Genomic DNA, 8,918 nt, shown 5'->3' with positions numbered 1-8,918 from the left:
ACCTGTACATAATAAATCCAACGCTTTGGATATTATGGGGTTGAATACATGTTGGAAGTATAAAAAATAAAATTGGTATGGTCGTAGAAATGGACCAAATATGACTATTTTGTCGTGCAACTCTGGCAATAGATTTTCTCAAGTAAAATTTGAGCGACACACGCGGACTCCAAACTCAATTTGGAGGCTTATGGGATTGAAGTTGGGTGGGATTCAAGTAAAATTTAAATATTTGTAAAATTTAAATATATTTAAGTCAGAAAAAAATAAAATGAATGAAGCCTACAACACGTGGTATTCCAGGCGGTCACCCATCCAAGTACTAACCACGCCCAACGTAGCTTAACTTCGGTGATCGGACGAGAACCGGTGTGTTCTACGTGGTATGGTCGTAGGCGATCGTATAAGTTATTTGAGCCCATCTTAAATGAAGCCACCACCGCGTCAAGAAGCGACTCGGACCTCAGACTTGACGAAAGAGTGATGGATTTTTCATATTGTTTTCATTCATTTCTGCCACACTCTTGTTGGACCTTCATATGGCACCTACCTGTACATAATAAATCCAACGCTTTGGATATTATGGGGTTGAATACATGTTGGAAGTATAAAAAATAAAATTGGTATGGTCGTAGAAATGGACCAAATATGACTATTTTGTCGTGCAACTCTGGCAATAGATTTTCTCAAGTAAAATTTGAGCGACACACGCGGACTCCAAACTCAATTTGGAGGCTTATGGGATTGAAGTTGGTTGGGATTCAAGTAAAATTTAAATATTTGTAAAATTTAAATATATTTAAGTCAGAAAAAATAAAATGAATGAAGCCTACAACACGTGGTATTCCCAGGCGGTCACCCATCCAAGTACTAACCACGCCCAACGTAGCTTAACTTCGGTGATCGGACGAGAACCGGTGTGTTCTACGTGGTATGGTCGTAGGCGATCGTATAAGTTATTTGAGCCCATCTTAAATGAAGCCACCACCGCGTCAAGAAGCGACTCGGACCTCAGACTTGACGAAAGAGTGATGGATTTTTCATATTGTTTTCATTCATTTCTGCCACACTCTTGTTGGACCTTCATATGGCACCTACCTGTACATAATAAATCCAACGCTTTGGATATTATGGGGTGAATACATGTTGGAAGTATAAAAAATAAAATTGGTATGGTCGTAGAAATGGACCAAATATGACTATTTGTCGTGCAACTCTGGCAATAGATTTTCTCAAGTAAAATTTGAGCGACACACGCGGACTCCAAACTCAATTTGGAGGCTTATGGGATTGAAGTTGGGTGGGATTCAAGTAAAATTTAAATATTTGTAAAATTTAAATATATTTAAGTCAGAAAAAAATAAAATGAATGAAGCCTACAACACGTGGTATTCCCAGGCGGTCACCCATCCAAGTACTAACCACGCCCAACGTAGCTTAACTTCGGTGATCGGACGAGAACCGGTGTGTTCTACGTGGTATGGTCGTAGGCGATCGTATAAGTTATTTGAGCCCATCTTAAATGAAGCCACCACCGCGTCAAGAAGCGACTCGGACCTCAGACTTGACGAAAGAGTGATGGATTTTTCATATTGTTTTCATTCATTTCTGCCACACTCTTGTTGGACCTTCATATGGCACCTACCTGTACATAATAAATCCAACGCTTTGGATATTATGGGGTTGAATACATGTTGGAAGTATAAAAAATAAAATTGGTATGGTCGTAGAAATGGACCAAATATGACTATTTTGTCGTGCAACTCTGGCAATAGATTTTCTCAAGTAAAATTTGAGCGACACACGCGGACTCCAAACTCAATTTGGAGGCTTATGGGATTGAAGTTGGGTGGGATTCAAGTAAAATTTAAATATTTGTAAAATTTAAATATATTTAAGTCAGAAAAAAATAAAATGAATGAAGCCTACAACACGTGGTATTCCCAGGCGGTCACCCATCCAAGTACTAACCACGCCCAACGTAGCTTAACTTCGGTGATCGGACGAGAACCGGTGTGTTCTACGTGGTATGGTCGTAGGCGATCGTATAAGTTATTTGAGCCCATCTTAAATGAAGCCACCACCGCGTCAAGAAGCGACTCGGACCTCAGACTTGACGAAAGAGTGATGGATTTTTCATATTGTTTTCATTCATTTCTGCCACACTCTTGTTGGACCTTCATATGGCACCTACCTGTACATAATAAATCCAACGCTTTGGATATTATGGGGTTGAATACATGTTGGAAGTATAAAAAATAAAATTGGTATGGTCGTAGAAATGGACCAAATATGACTATTTGTCGTGCAACTCTGGCAATAGATTTTCTCAAGTAAAATTTGAGCGACACACGCGGACTCCAAACTCAATTTGGAGGCTTATGGGATTGAAGTTGGGTGGGATTCAAGTAAAATTTAAATATTTGTAAAATTTAAATATATTTAAGTCAGAAAAAAATAAAATGAATGAAGCCTACAACACGTGGTATTCCCAGGCGGTCACCCATCCAAGTACTAACCACGCCCAACGTAGCTTAACTTCGGTGATCGGACGAGAACCGGTGTGTTCTACGTGGTATGGTCGTAGGCGATCGTATAAGTTATTTGAGCCCATCTTAAATGAAGCCACCACCGCGTCAAGAAGCGACTCGGACCTCAGACTTGACGAAAGAGTGATGGATTTTTCATATTGTTTTCATTCATTTCTGCCACACTCTTGTTGGACCTTCATATGGCACCTACCTGTACATAATAAATCCAACGCTTTGGATATTATGGGGTTGAATACATGTTGGAAGTATAAAAAATAAAATTGGTATGGTCGTAGAAATGGACCAAATATGACTATTTTGTCGTGCAACTCTGGCAATAGATTTTCTCAAGTAAATTTGAGCGACACACGCGGACTCCAAACTCAATTTGGAGGCTTATGGGATTGAAGTTGGGTGGGATTCAAGTAAAATTTAAATATTTGTAAAATTTAAATATATTTAAGTCAGAAAAAAATAAAATGAATGAAGCCTACAACACGTGGTATTCCCAGGCGGTCACCCATCCAAGTACTAACCACGCCCAACGTAGCTTAACTTCGGTGATCGGACGAGAACCGGTGTGTTCTACGTGGTATGGTCGTAGGCGATCGTATAAGTTATTTGAGCCCATCTTAAATGAAGCCACCACCGCGTCAAGAAGCGACTCGGACCTCAGACTTGACGAAAGAGTGATGGATTTTTCATATTGTTTTCATTCATTTCTGCCACACTCTTGTTGGACCTTCATATGGCACCTACCTGTACATAATAAATCCAACGCTTTGGATATTATGGGGTTGAATACATGTTGGAAGTATAAAAAATAAAATTGGTATGGTCGTAGAAATGGACCAAATATGACTATTTTGTCGTGCAACTCTGGCAATAGATTTTCTCAAGTAAAATTTGAGCGACACACGCGGACTCCAAACTCAATTTGAGGCTTATGGGATTGAAGTTGGGTGGGATTCAAGTAAAATTTAAATATTTGTAAAATTTAAATATATTTAAGTCAGAAAAAAATAAAATGAATGAAGCCTACAACACGTGGTATTCCCAGGCGGTCACCCATCCAAGTACTAACCACGCCCAACGTAGCTTAACTTCGGTGATCGGACGAGAACCGGTGTGTTCTACGTGGTATGGTCGTAGGCGATCGTATAAGTTATTTGAGCCCATCTTAAATGAAGCCACCACCGCGTCAAGAAGCGACTCGGACCTCAGACTTGACGAAAGAGTGATGGATTTTTCATATTGTTTTCATTCATTTCTGCCACACTCTTGTTGGACCTTCATATGGCACCTACCTGTACATAATAAATCCAACGCTTTGGATATTATGGGGTTGTATACATGTTGGAAGTGTAAAAATAAAATTGGTATGGTCGTAGAAATGGACCAAATATGACTATTTTGTCGTGCAACTCTGGCAATAGATTTTCTCAAGTAAAATTTGAGCGACACACGCGGACTCCAAACTCAATTTGGAGGCTTATGGGATTGAAGTTGGGTGGGATTCAAGTAAAATTTAAATATTTGTAAAATTTAAATATATTTAAGTCAGAAAAAAATAAATGAATGAAGCCTACAACACGTGGTATTCCCAGGCGGTCACCCATCCAAGTACTAACCACGCCCAACGTAGCTTAACTTCGGTGATCGGACGAGAACCGGTGTGTTCTACGTGGTATGGTCGTAGGCGATCGTATAAGTTATTTGAGCCCATCTTAAATGAAGCCACCACCGCGTCAAGAAGCGACTCGGACCTCAGACTTGACGAAAGAGTGATGGATTTTTCATATTGTTTTCATTCATTTCTGCCACACTCTTGTTGGACCTTCATATGGCACCTACCTGTACATAATAAATCCAACGCTTTGGATATTATGGGGTTGAATACATGTTGGAAGTATAAAAAATAAAATTGGTATGGTCGTAGAAATGGACCAAATATGACTATTTTGTCGTGCAACTCTGGCAATAGATTTTCTCAAGTAAAATTTGAGCGACACACGCGGACTCCAAACTCAATTTGGAGGCTTATGGGATTGAAGTTGGGTGGGATTCAAGTAAAATTTAAATATTTGTAAAATTTAAATATATTTAAGTCAGAAAAAAATAAAATGAATGAAGCCTACAACACGTGGTATTCCCAGGCGGTCACCCATCCAAGTACTAACCACGCCCAACGTAGCTTAACTTCGGTGATCGGACGAGAACCGGTGTGTTCTACGTGGTATGGTCGTAGGCGATCGTATAAGTTATTTGAGCCCATCTTAAATGAAGCCACCACCGCGTCAAGAAGCGACTCGGACCTCAGACTTGACGAAAAGAGTGATGGATTTTTCATATTGTTTTCATTCATTTCTGCCACACTCTTGTTGGACCTTCATATGGCACCTACCTGTACATAATAAATCCAACGCTTTGGATATTATGGGGTTGAATACATGTTGGAAGTATAAAAAATAAAATTGGTATGGTCGTAGAAATGGACCAAATATGACTATTTTGTCGTGCAACTCTGGCAATAGATTTTCTCAAGTAAAATTTGAGCGACACACGCGGACTCAAAACTCAATTTGGAGGCTTATGGGATTGAAGTTGGGTGGGATTCAAGTAAAATTTAAATATTTGTAAAATTTAAATATATTTAAGTCAGAAAAAAATAAAATGAATGAAGCCTACAACACGTGGTATTCCCAGGCGGTCACCCATCCAAGTACTAACCACGCCCAACGTAGCTTAACTTCGGTGATCGGACGAGAACCGGTGTGTTCTACGTGGTATGGTCGTAGGCGATCGTATAAGTTATTTGAGCCCATCTTAAATGAAGCCACCACCGCGTCAAGAAGCGACTCGGACCTCAGACTTGACGAAAGAGTGATGGATTTTTATATTGTTTTCATTCATTTCTGCCACACTCTTGTTGGACCTTCATATGGCACCTACCTGTACATAATAAATCCAACGCTTTGGATATTATGGGGTTGAATACATGTTGGAAGTATAAAAAATAAAATTGGTATGGTCGTAGAAATGGACCAAATATGACTATTTTGTCGTGCAACTCTGGCAATAGATTTCTCAAGTAAAATTTGAGCGACACACGCGGACTCCAAACTCAATTTGGAGGCTTATGGGATTGAAGTTGGGTGGGATTCAAGTAAAATTTAAATATTTGTAAAATTTAAATATATTTAAGTCAGAAAAAAATAAAATGAATGAAGCCTACAACACGTGGTATTCCCAGGCGGTCACCCATCCAAGTACTAACCACGCCAACGTAGCTTAACTTCGGTGATCGGACGAGAACCGGTGTGTTCTACGTGGTATGGTCGTAGGCGATCGTATAAGTTATTTGAGCCCATCTTAAATGAAGCCACCACCGCGTCAAGAAGCGACTCGGACCTCAGACTTGACGAAAGAGTGATGGATTTTTCATATTGTTTTCATTCATTTCTGCCACACTCTTGTGGACCTTCATATGGCACCTACCTGTACATAATAAATCCAACGCTTTGGATATTATGGGGTTGAATACATGTTGGAAGTATAAAAAATAAAATTGGTATGGTCGTAGAAATGGACCAAATATGACTATTTTGTCGTGCAACTCTGGCAATAGATTTTCTCAAGTAAAATTGAGCGACACACGCGGACTCCAAACTCAATTTGGAGGCTTATGGGATTGAAGTTGGGTGGGATTCAAGTAAAATTTAAATATTTGTAAAATTTAAATATATTTAAGTCAGAAAAAAATAAAATGAATGAAGCCTACAACACGTGGTATTCCCAGGCGGTCACCCATCCAAGTACTAACCACGCCCAACGTAGCTTAACTTCGGTGATCGGACGAGAACCGGTGTGTTCTACGTGGTATGGTCGTAGGCGATCGTATAAGTTATTTGAGCCCATCTTAAATGAAGCCACCACCGCGTCAAGAAGCGACTCGGACCTCAGACTTGACGAAAGAGTGATGGATTTTTCATATTGTTTTCATTCATTTCTGCCACACTCTTGTTGGACCTTCATATGGCACCTACCTGTACATAATAAATCCAACGCTTTGGATATTATGGGGTTGTATACATGTTGGAAGTGTAAAAATAAAATTGGTATGGTCGTAGAAATGGACCAAATATGACTATTTTGTCGTGCAACTCTGGCAATAGATTTTCTCAAGTAAAATTTGAGCGACACACGCGGACTCCAAACTCAATTTGGAGGCTTATGGGATTGAAGTTGGGTGGGATTCAAGTAAAATTTAAATATTTGTAAAATTTAAATATATTTAAGTCAGAAAAAAATAAAATGAATGAAGCCTACAACACGTGGTATTCCCAGGCGGTCACCCATCCAAGTACTAACCACGCCCAACGTAGCTTAACTTCGGTGATCGGACGAGAACCGGTGTGTTCTACGTGGTATGGTCGTAGGCGATCGTATAAGTTATTTGAGCCCATCTTAAATGAAGCCACCACCGCGTCAAGAAGCGACTCGGACCTCAGACTTGACGAAAGAGTGATGGATTTTTCATATTGTTTTCATTCATTTCTGCCACACTCTTGTTGGACCTTCATATGGCACCTACCTGTACATAATAAATCCAACGCTTTGGATATTATGGGGTTGAATACATGTTGGAAGTATAAAAAATAAAATTGGTATGGTCGTAGAAATGGACCAAATATGACTATTTTGTCGTGCAACTCTGGCAATAGATTTTCTCAAGTAAAATTTGAGCGACACACGCGGACTCCAAACTCAATTTGGAGGCTTATGGGATTGAAGTTGGGTGGGATTCAAGTAAAATTTAAATATTTGTAAAATTTAAATATATTTAAGTCAGAAAAAAATAAAATGAATGAAGCCTACAACACGTGGTATTCCAGGCGGTCACCCATCCAGTACTAACCACGCCCAACGTAGCTTAACTTCGGTGATCGGACGAGAACCGGTGTGTTCTACGTGGTATGGTCGTAGGCGATCGTATAAGTTATTTGAGCCCATCTTAAATGAAGCCACCACCGCGTCAAGAAGCGACTCGGACCTCAGACTTGACGAAAGAGTGATGGATTTTTCATATTGTTTTCATTCATTTCTGCCACACTCTTGTTGGACCTTCATATGGCACCTACCTGTACATAATAAATCCAACGCTTTGGATATTATGGGGTTGAATACATGTTGGAAGTATAAAAAATAAAATTGGTATGGTCGTAGAAATGGACCAAATATGACTATTTTGTCGTGCAACTCTGGCAATAGATTTTCTCAAGTAAAATTTGAGCGACACACGCGGACTCCAAACTCAATTTGGAGGCTTATGGGATTGAAGTTGGGTGGGATTCAAGTAAAATTTAAATATTTGTTGTTATGTAGGTCATTCCCCCCACACTCATCATGACCTGAGTTCAATTAGTCTAGAACATTCTCAAGGTCACTGCCCTTGATGACCTCACAACCTTGAATTCAATTAGTCATGTTTGGAATGTTCTGGAAAGTTGATTAGTTGTGTAAGGGAGATAATTTTAGAACAGTAATTAGCATGTCAATAAAAGTTCTAGATTGTTCTTATATGCCTTTATAAAAGGGACGTGCACAGCTTCCAGTCAGACTTTTGGGATCGTGTCTCTTGTGTGTTACTAAACTCCAGCAGTAGTCATTCTCAAGACTTTTCAAGACCTTCACTGTCAACGCTGGATTTATATTGTGGTCTTTGTGCAGCTTCAAGCCTGCAAGCCAAAGGACTGTTCATTCATCCAACTGACTGTTACAACTCTGAGACTGGAGTTTGCCGTCCCAGCTGAGATAAGTAGTCTGTACACTTTAAAGCTTGTATCCTATCCCTAACTTAGCAATTAGTTTTATTTTCGTAATAAATTTTGTTTAAACGTTAACTGCTGAGTTCACCCTTTTGTTCGTTTTCTCTGCACGTAACAAATTGGGGGCTTGTCCGGGATACGAATATTTTGAGCCGTTTGACAACATTTTGCCTGCCTTTTTAAAAACTACAGTATTCTGTGAACTCAGCGAAATTTAATCATGGCGGAATTTAAACCAGAGGAAATGGATGACCTTGATCAGGACACATTTGATTCCCTCAAAAAAGACAACCTCATTGCACTGGCCAATTTCCTTAAAGTAGATGTCAAAAGATCTATGCGCAAGAGGGAAATACAGTACCGTATTGCCAAACATCTAGTTGATTTAGGCCAATTTGAGGAATCCACCCTGAAAGATTATGAGCCCGAGTCTACCTCTGAACTCAGAAAATTAGAATTAGAATTGCAGACAAATTTGGAGATCAAGAAACTAGAATTACAAATGGAAAAAGAGAGACAGGCATTAGAAAAAGAAAAAATACAAATGCAATTAGAAATG

At 39.4% G+C, this 8,918-nt stretch overlaps 14 non-coding genes across 14 annotated transcripts; all 14 read right to left on the bottom strand.

Moving 5' to 3' along the window:
• Positions 1-279: 279 nt before the first annotated feature.
• Positions 280-397, bottom strand: LOC139126758 (5S ribosomal RNA). Its single transcript, XR_011550752.1, has one exon. It is a non-coding gene; the product is annotated as a 5S ribosomal RNA (ribosomal RNA).
• Positions 398-826: 429 nt separating this feature from the next.
• On the bottom strand, positions 827-945 carry LOC139126747 (5S ribosomal RNA). The gene has a single exon (XR_011550741.1). It is a non-coding gene; the product is annotated as a 5S ribosomal RNA (ribosomal RNA).
• A 428-nt stretch (positions 946-1,373) lies between these two features.
• LOC139126746 (5S ribosomal RNA) lies at positions 1,374-1,492 on the bottom strand. The gene has a single exon (XR_011550740.1). It is a non-coding gene; the product is annotated as a 5S ribosomal RNA (ribosomal RNA).
• Positions 1,493-1,922: 430 nt separating this feature from the next.
• On the bottom strand, positions 1,923-2,041 carry LOC139126744 (5S ribosomal RNA). Its single transcript, XR_011550739.1, has one exon. It is a non-coding gene; the product is annotated as a 5S ribosomal RNA (ribosomal RNA).
• Positions 2,042-2,470: 429 nt separating this feature from the next.
• On the bottom strand, positions 2,471-2,589 carry LOC139126743 (5S ribosomal RNA). The gene has a single exon (XR_011550738.1). It is a non-coding gene; the product is annotated as a 5S ribosomal RNA (ribosomal RNA).
• A 429-nt stretch (positions 2,590-3,018) lies between these two features.
• On the bottom strand, positions 3,019-3,137 carry LOC139126741 (5S ribosomal RNA). The gene has a single exon (XR_011550736.1). It is a non-coding gene; the product is annotated as a 5S ribosomal RNA (ribosomal RNA).
• Positions 3,138-3,566: 429 nt separating this feature from the next.
• LOC139126740 (5S ribosomal RNA) lies at positions 3,567-3,685 on the bottom strand. Its single transcript, XR_011550735.1, has one exon. It is a non-coding gene; the product is annotated as a 5S ribosomal RNA (ribosomal RNA).
• A 428-nt stretch (positions 3,686-4,113) lies between these two features.
• LOC139126739 (5S ribosomal RNA) lies at positions 4,114-4,232 on the bottom strand. The gene has a single exon (XR_011550734.1). It is a non-coding gene; the product is annotated as a 5S ribosomal RNA (ribosomal RNA).
• A 430-nt stretch (positions 4,233-4,662) lies between these two features.
• LOC139126738 (5S ribosomal RNA) lies at positions 4,663-4,781 on the bottom strand. Its single transcript, XR_011550732.1, has one exon. It is a non-coding gene; the product is annotated as a 5S ribosomal RNA (ribosomal RNA).
• A 431-nt stretch (positions 4,782-5,212) lies between these two features.
• LOC139126737 (5S ribosomal RNA) lies at positions 5,213-5,331 on the bottom strand. The gene has a single exon (XR_011550731.1). It is a non-coding gene; the product is annotated as a 5S ribosomal RNA (ribosomal RNA).
• A 428-nt stretch (positions 5,332-5,759) lies between these two features.
• Positions 5,760-5,877, bottom strand: LOC139126762 (5S ribosomal RNA). Its single transcript, XR_011550757.1, has one exon. It is a non-coding gene; the product is annotated as a 5S ribosomal RNA (ribosomal RNA).
• A 428-nt stretch (positions 5,878-6,305) lies between these two features.
• LOC139126736 (5S ribosomal RNA) lies at positions 6,306-6,424 on the bottom strand. Its single transcript, XR_011550730.1, has one exon. It is a non-coding gene; the product is annotated as a 5S ribosomal RNA (ribosomal RNA).
• Positions 6,425-6,853: 429 nt separating this feature from the next.
• Positions 6,854-6,972, bottom strand: LOC139126735 (5S ribosomal RNA). Its single transcript, XR_011550729.1, has one exon. It is a non-coding gene; the product is annotated as a 5S ribosomal RNA (ribosomal RNA).
• A 430-nt stretch (positions 6,973-7,402) lies between these two features.
• On the bottom strand, positions 7,403-7,519 carry LOC139126764 (5S ribosomal RNA). Its single transcript, XR_011550759.1, has one exon. It is a non-coding gene; the product is annotated as a 5S ribosomal RNA (ribosomal RNA).
• Positions 7,520-8,918: the final 1,399 nt, after the last annotated feature.

This window comes from Ptychodera flava, unplaced genomic scaffold (assembly GCF_041260155.1).
Source record: "Ptychodera flava strain L36383 unplaced genomic scaffold, AS_Pfla_20210202 Scaffold_127__1_contigs__length_168366_pilon, whole genome shotgun sequence".
Classification (NCBI taxonomy): domain Eukaryota; kingdom Metazoa; phylum Hemichordata; class Enteropneusta; family Ptychoderidae; genus Ptychodera; species Ptychodera flava.
The sequence above is the reverse complement of the archived record's forward strand: the minus strand, read 5'-3'. Positions and strand labels throughout refer to the sequence as shown.